This window comes from Cebus imitator, unplaced genomic scaffold, assembly GCF_001604975.1.
Source record: "Cebus imitator isolate Cc_AM_T3 unplaced genomic scaffold, Cebus_imitator-1.0 Scaffold495, whole genome shotgun sequence".
Lineage (NCBI taxonomy): Eukaryota > Metazoa > Chordata > Mammalia > Primates > Cebidae > Cebus > Cebus imitator.
In genome coordinates, this window is record NW_016107810.1 from 933,684 (window position 1) to 940,704 (window position 7,021).

The following is a 7,021-nucleotide window of genomic DNA, read 5'->3' on the forward strand; positions in this document are numbered from 1 at the left end:
GGGGCGAAAGCCCCAGAGTGGGCTCCACCCACAGGCAGCCGCAGGGCAGCCACCAGGGTCCTGCGGAGCCATCTCCCCCTACTGCTGGCCCTGGCCACCTCCCGGGCAGGTGCCTCTGGAGTGGGGGGGGGCGAGGAATGCCAGAGGGGTCCCCATGAGTCTCCTGGGGCCCCAGCACTAGGTAGGGATGGGGGCAGCTGGCAGGAAGAGCGGGCACACAGGCCAGACAACACTAGCTCTGAGAGGGCCAGGGTGGGGCCATGTTAAGTCCATCCTCTCCCCTCGGAGCCCAGCACAGAGTGGGGCCCGGGGGTGAACCCCTGCTGGACCTGCCGGCCTCAGCCTCGGCCCGCCTCCCCCTCCCGATGAATGGCCGTTACCTACAGCCAGGGCCGCGCCGTGCCAGGCTGGGCTGCGGAGGCCTGGACACCCCTCTCGTCCAAGCAGCTGATTCTGGCTGCTCAGGGCCGGCTGGCAAGGCTCTCTGTTCCATCGCTCCAGGAAATGGAAATGTTCCTAAAACTTTCATGTCACAGCTGCTTTTACTTTGAAAGTTCGTGCTTAAAATAGCAGCAAGCCTCTGGCTCACCTTTCCTGAGGCTGGAAGCAGTTTGCTCTCGGCTCCATCAGAAGACGGCGGGGGACGTGCGGCAGGAGAAGCCTTGGCCAGAAAGCATCGCTCCTTTTTATGTAACGCTGGATTGGGAAGCTTATATTTTGAAAGTTAAGTAAATACTGGGTTTGTTCCCTAAACTTATTTTCTCCTGCATGGACTGGGAGGGTCGTGTGCAAGTGAAATGCAGCAAAAAGACACACGAAGTCCCTGGGACGCCAGTCGTCTCACAGCTCCTTCTGTCCCAGCTGAAGTCGGTGGGGCTGTGTTCCACAGACACCCACGGGGCCCCGGCCGGGAATGGGCTGCTCTCCTGACCTCCTGGCCCTGTCTTCACTGCAGCCTCCAGGGGTCACACCAACACTGTGCATTACCTCACAGAAGGGGAAACTGAGGCTGGGGTGCCGCTGTTCACCCACAGTTGTGCCCCTAGCAGGGGCTGGGGCTGAGGGGCCAGGGCTGGAGGCCCCTACCCGGCCCCACAGGCCAGGGCTACATCCACTGCAGGAACGGTTCGAAGTCACCCTGGCCCCCTGAGGGGCAGCTGAGCCTCCAGACCTCCCTGAAAGGGGAGAGTGGAAGATTTTCCATGGACCTGCACAGAGCCAGGCTGTCCTGGGCACCCTCTCAGGTCTCCTTAGCCTCCTCCGGAGCTCACTTTCCTGAGCGCAGTGTCCTGGGAGCTCTACCTTCTCTGTCCACAGAGCTTGAGTGGACAGGGCAACGTCTGGCTTTGGGGTTCCAGGAGAGCTCCCTGGTGCCCCGTACCCTGGCTGCACCCTGACCCAGCTGGCCCCAGGAGCAGACTTGGCTCTGCATGTGTGGGTGGCAGTAATGAGGCCAGCCCCTAACTGTGCAGCTGGACCCCAGGGAGTCTCACCAGGCCACCTGGAAATCAACGCCTTCTGGGGACCCAGTTTAGAGCACAGCAGACCACACTCTGCCAGCTGGGGCAGCCACAGAGGCCACATCCCCTCCACCCAACACGTGTGGTTTGGTGGAGGCCATAGCAGGGCAGGGTCGTAACCTCTAGGAGCTGATTTGACCAGCCATGTGACCAAGGCTCACTCTTCTCCCTCCTGAGTCCCTGCTGCCGAAGGGGGACCTTGGACTGGGAGCTGGCGAGGCCCCGTGAGTCTGTGAAGGGTGCACTGCTGGGAGCTCTCAGGGCCCGTGAGTCTGTGGAGGGTGCACTGCTGGGAGCTCTCAGGGCCCGTGAGTCTGTGGAGGGTGCAGTGCTGGGAGCTCTCAGGGCCCGTGAGTCTGTGGAGGGTGCAGTGCTGGGAGCTCTCAGGGCCCGTGAGTCTGTGGAGGGTGCAGTGCTGGGAGCTCTCAGGGCCCGTGAGTCTGTGGAGGGTGCAGTGCTAGAGCCTGGGGATGTGGAGGGGCAGCCCAGGGACCAGGATGGGAGGTGGCCTGGGAGCTCTGCTGAGAGGTGGAGCCATGCGGATCCAGATTACAGCCATCAGGCTTCGCCCGGCTGGCTGAAGGACCCTCGTTCCTGAAGAAGCCTGTCCTTGAAAAGGGAGGCTTCTTGAGCTCCTGCCCAGGCCAGAACAAGCATAAGGGGCTGGCTGGGGGCTGCCAGGCATTGGTCGGGTGTGCCAGGCCAGCCCACACCCAGGCTTCAGCACAAGAGTCACCCACCTCGAACCCCTGTGCTGGCTCCAAGGCAGGACCCTGGCTTTGCCCGGGTCCCAGGAGGAGAGGCTGTGGGAACCAAATGTTCTCGAGCTGGTCCTCGGAGGCACCCTTCAGCTGTCTCGTGCGGGGCTAATGGGATTCTGCCCCACAAGAAGAAGCCACCTTGTGGCTGACCACCGGCCTCTGCTGAGCGTACTGGGCCGAGGGCCACTCCAGGGGGCTGCAGACCCCAGGACTCCAGGGAAGAAGGGAGGCCCTCCCAGCTGCCTAGCACCTTCAGAGCAGCCTGCAGAGCCCAGATGCCCAAGACCCACCCTCATCCTCTTAGATGTGGGGTGCTGAGCACACAGAACATGGGGACCCTCCCTGCCCCTCCTAAGAGGCTGCTCAGCAGCTGAGAGGACCCCAGGTCTAGGAGGGGATGGCTGATGCACACAGAGCTGACCTCCTGCTGGTCCTGCCCCACCTCCCCACCCCCACCCCTGTGTCTTCTGCTGGGGTCAGTCCACGGGGGCGCTGAGCATGGCTGTCCCTCTCCTGGGCTGTCCTGACCCTCTCAGGCGGGTGACCCTCCTGCACACCAGGCCCCCCAGGCTCTGCTCGGCCACCTCTCCCAGGCCGCACTCCTGCCTCTTGCTGGACCCTGTTGCTTTCACCTTCAGCGAAGACTCTCGAAGGACCTAGTGGACTCTGCCAGGTGGCTACGGGCAGGGCTGGGCCAGGCCTCCACGATGAAGGCAGGTCCTCTCGGTTCTTTGCGTTTTCTCTCCGTGTGGGTCTATAGTCCCTCTCTGCTCCTCTTCTGAGGCTGCAGCTTTCTCGGGCACCACTTGCCTGCCCCATCTCTTTCTCTCACTTCTCTGCTTGTGGTCACATCCTTCCTTCTGTAGACGGCTCCATCCATGCCACAAGGGCCTCCAGCATGGTGTACTGTCCCCACAGGTCCCCGTCCCAGACGACTGAAGTCCCTCCTTCCTAGCAGCTGGGGCAGTGGAGCCCGTGGGCCCCCTGGATCACACACAGCCTCAGCGGAGCCAGCACAGGTGGGGTGAGTGCCGGAGGAGAGGGACCCAGCAGACGGGCTGATTCTGGCTGGGCTTGAGGGGAGCCAAGGGGGGGGGAGCCTGGGGTGCCTGGCGTGAAGCTGGTCTGCCCCCCTCCTGCCTGCCTGTGGGCAACCCCTCCAGTAGGCAGTGCAAGGGGTGCCGTTCAGGAGAGCAGCCAGGAAAGGGTGCGGGCATCACAGACCCTGCTGGGCACTCAGGGCTGATATCGTGGGAGGTACCCAGTGGACTCCTGGGATGGAGGACACAGAGATGAGAGGCTCCTTTCTCCACTGAACACCCAGCACCAGCAGGAGGACGGAATCACCTTGTCTTCTCTGGCTCAGGAGGACACAGGCTCAAAAGTGTCCCTGGAGACCGTGCTTTGTGGCTGAGATGAGGACACAGGTTCCAGCAGTTTGGCTAAGGGAACACTGAGGACTGGCTGGGACCAGGACGGTGGACTTCCGCTAACCGGGGGTGCGTGTTTAGAGTGGAGCAAACCGCGTATTCCTCCAAGTGTAGTCTCTGAGCTCTAGGAAAACCACACTCTACCCAAAGCTACCCCACTGTTTGCTCCCCGAGTCTGCCCAGGCAGAGACCAGAGCCTGCCTGGAGCCGTCTGAATGTGTCCCCTCTCTCCCCCTTGTCAAGATGCTGCTGGCCTTGAGTGTTCAGTGGAGAAGGGACACTGGAAGCCCCGGAGTCCCCTCAGACCAAGGCCGGAGCAAGGTGGAAGAGGAATGCCTTCTCTGGGGTGGGCAAGAAGCTCAGAGCCCGAGAGGCCACAGAGAGAGAAGCACCCAAAGTGAGCTGGGCGGGTGCCCAGCATGGGGTCAGAAGGCTGGTTCTTCATTTTCCCTTGAAATGCCAAGGACTCATACCCGGCTTGTTTCCCGGGCTTTGGCTGGAAAAGGCAGACTCTGCAGCTTCTAAGCAGGCTTTGAGTTCTGAATGAATCTTTCAATTAACACGACTGTTCTACTAATTGATCCTAGACTCATTTTAAAGTTGAAAGGTGAGGACACCAGCTGCTGAGTGGGTAATTGTACCATCTGCAACTTTGCTGCTAAATTTTGGGCATTTTAATCCTGCCAGCCCAAGTGAGCGTTGGCAGAAGCAGAAGGAAACTGGATGAGAGGAGAAAATAAAAACCTAAAGAAACCACTCGGGAGGTGCTGAGAGGGGGCTGAGGCCTCACAGAGCCCCTCCTCTCAGCGGGTGGGCTTTTCATTTTAAAGAACTGCTCGAAACCCTGTCACTTGTACCCTCAAGTTACAGCATTGTCACATACATGATGATAGTGCAAAGCAAACATTTTACTTGATTCACATTTCAAAAAATAAAATAGCTTAACTAAATGTACTTGTGGTGTGGAAAAAAGTCATCATGTCTCTTTATTCTTGGGCATACCTTAATTTATCTTTTTTTGGTTTTTTTTGAGAGGGAGTCTCACTCTGTCACCCAGGCTGGAGTGCAATGGTATGATCTTGGCTCACTGCAACCTCTGCCTCCTGGGTTCAAGTGATTCTCCTGCTTCAGCCTCCCAGGTGGCTGCGATCACAGGCACCCGCCACCATGCCCAGCTGATTTTTTGTATTTTTATAGAGACAGGGTTTCACTGTGTTAGCCAGGATGGTCTCGATCTCCTGAACTTGTGATCCACCTGCCTCGGCCTCCCAAAGTGCTGGGATTACAGGCGTGAGCCACTGTGCCCGGCCAATTCATCTTTAAATAGCATGAAAATCCTCATTTCAAATGTGATAATGTGATTGCCTGCCTGAAAAATCTAACAGAATGTCTATAAATCATGACAGAGAGAAAACAGAAGTGATAGTTTTCAAATATCAAGGATGTGTTTAGATTCGTAGCTTTTCTATTTACAAACTTCGCCCAGTTTGAATACATGGTAGACAGCAATCCCATTCTCAATGAAACACAAAAGGTTTGGACACCCAGAAATAAATTCAAGAAGCGTGGATTACTTATTTTTAAAAATAAAACAAACTGCACTGAATAACCTTTGCATTAATGGAATGACTTATTTTGATATTAACAGGTTATAATTTTATAATAGAAAGAATAATAAAAACCTATCAAATAAAGAATGCATGTATAATATCAGGATACTCCTAATATTACCAACCATACATTTCTGTTTGAGGAGCAAAAAAAAAAAAAAAAAAAAAACCATAAACACATATAATGATAAAATATAAAAATACACATATAAAATATATATACACATCTATTTTATATTTTATCATATGTGTGTATATGTGTGTGTGTATTTTTTTTTTTTTTTGAGACAGAGACAGAGTCTTGCTCTGTTGCCCAGGCTGGAGGGCAGTGATTCGATCTTGGCTCACTGCAGCCTCCGCCTCCCTGGTTCAAGCGATTCTCCTGCCTCAGCCTCCTGAGTAGCTGAGACTACAGGTATGTGCCACCACGCCTGGCTAATTTTTGTATTTTTAGTAGAGATGGGGTTACACCATGTTCGTCAGGCTGGTCTTGAACTCCTGACCTCATGATCTGCCTGCCTCGGCTTCCCAAAGTGCTGGGATTACAGGTGTGAGCCACCACACCCGGCCCATATTTTTAAACCAATTTTCAAAGCTTGAATTATTCTTAGGTTTGAATAAATGGTGAATTAAAGCAGCCGCTGTAAGTGAGGAGGTATCTGTAACTGTCCTAATTATACCCAAGACATTCTGTTTTTAGGAGTGCAGCTGTTTCAATAACTCATATTTGCTTGAATTAAGGTATGTCTGTCCAGGAATAAGTACATTGTTGAAATAGAAAGAGATTTAAAAGTATCTGCCAAAGGCAGGTGAGGCCGGGTGTCCTGCGTCACATCCTCTCAGGGTACCAGCGCCAGAATGAAGCTCGGATTGCCTCGGCTACAAGGAGATGGAGCACAGACAGTAAATTCACAACTGTCCTCAGATGTATGAAAAATTGTTACAGAGATTGTAGCAACCAACTCTTTGCTTTTTTCTGTTAACTGGGAAAATATATAGCACAGCAAGTTTAGTTCATATACAAGAACAAGCATTTCTGGACATTGTCTATTGTTAAATGTTTTAAGTACAGGAAGGAGAAAGAGAACTTCCTTCACAGGAGGATTGTTCTCAGGACCGTTTTTCTGCTTCTGCTTTGTACTTCAGGATAATTCATCGGAGAGCTTGGTGAGCTGACAACCCACCACTGCCCAGCCCTCCTGGGCCGCTGGATGGAGAGTTCCCTGCTCTCCAAGAGGGAGGGTGGAGCTGCCCTGGTCCCTCCCACCCGTCCGCTCTCCGTCCCATCATCCCTCTCCCCAATCCACTGGGCCTTCACGTCCCCTCCAAGTGCTTTCCCTATGTCCTTCCAGTATCAAATTCCACGAATGAAGAGCCTCGGGCTGTGGTCACAGCTCGAATCACCCCATGACGTTGCTGTAAAAGCTCTCAACTGATCTTCTGCTCTTCTGTCACTGCATGTTCCCACTCACAGGCGGGTGTTGAACAATGAGAACACATGGACACAGGGAGGGGAGCACTACACACTGGGGTCAGTTGGGGGGAAAGAGGGGAGGGATGGTGGGGGGTGGGGAGCTGGGAAGAGATAGCAAGGGGAGAAATGCCAGATGTAGGTGATGGGGAGGAAGGCAGCAAATCACACTGCCACGTGTGTACCTATGCAACAATCTTGCATGTTCTTCACATGTACCCCAAAACCT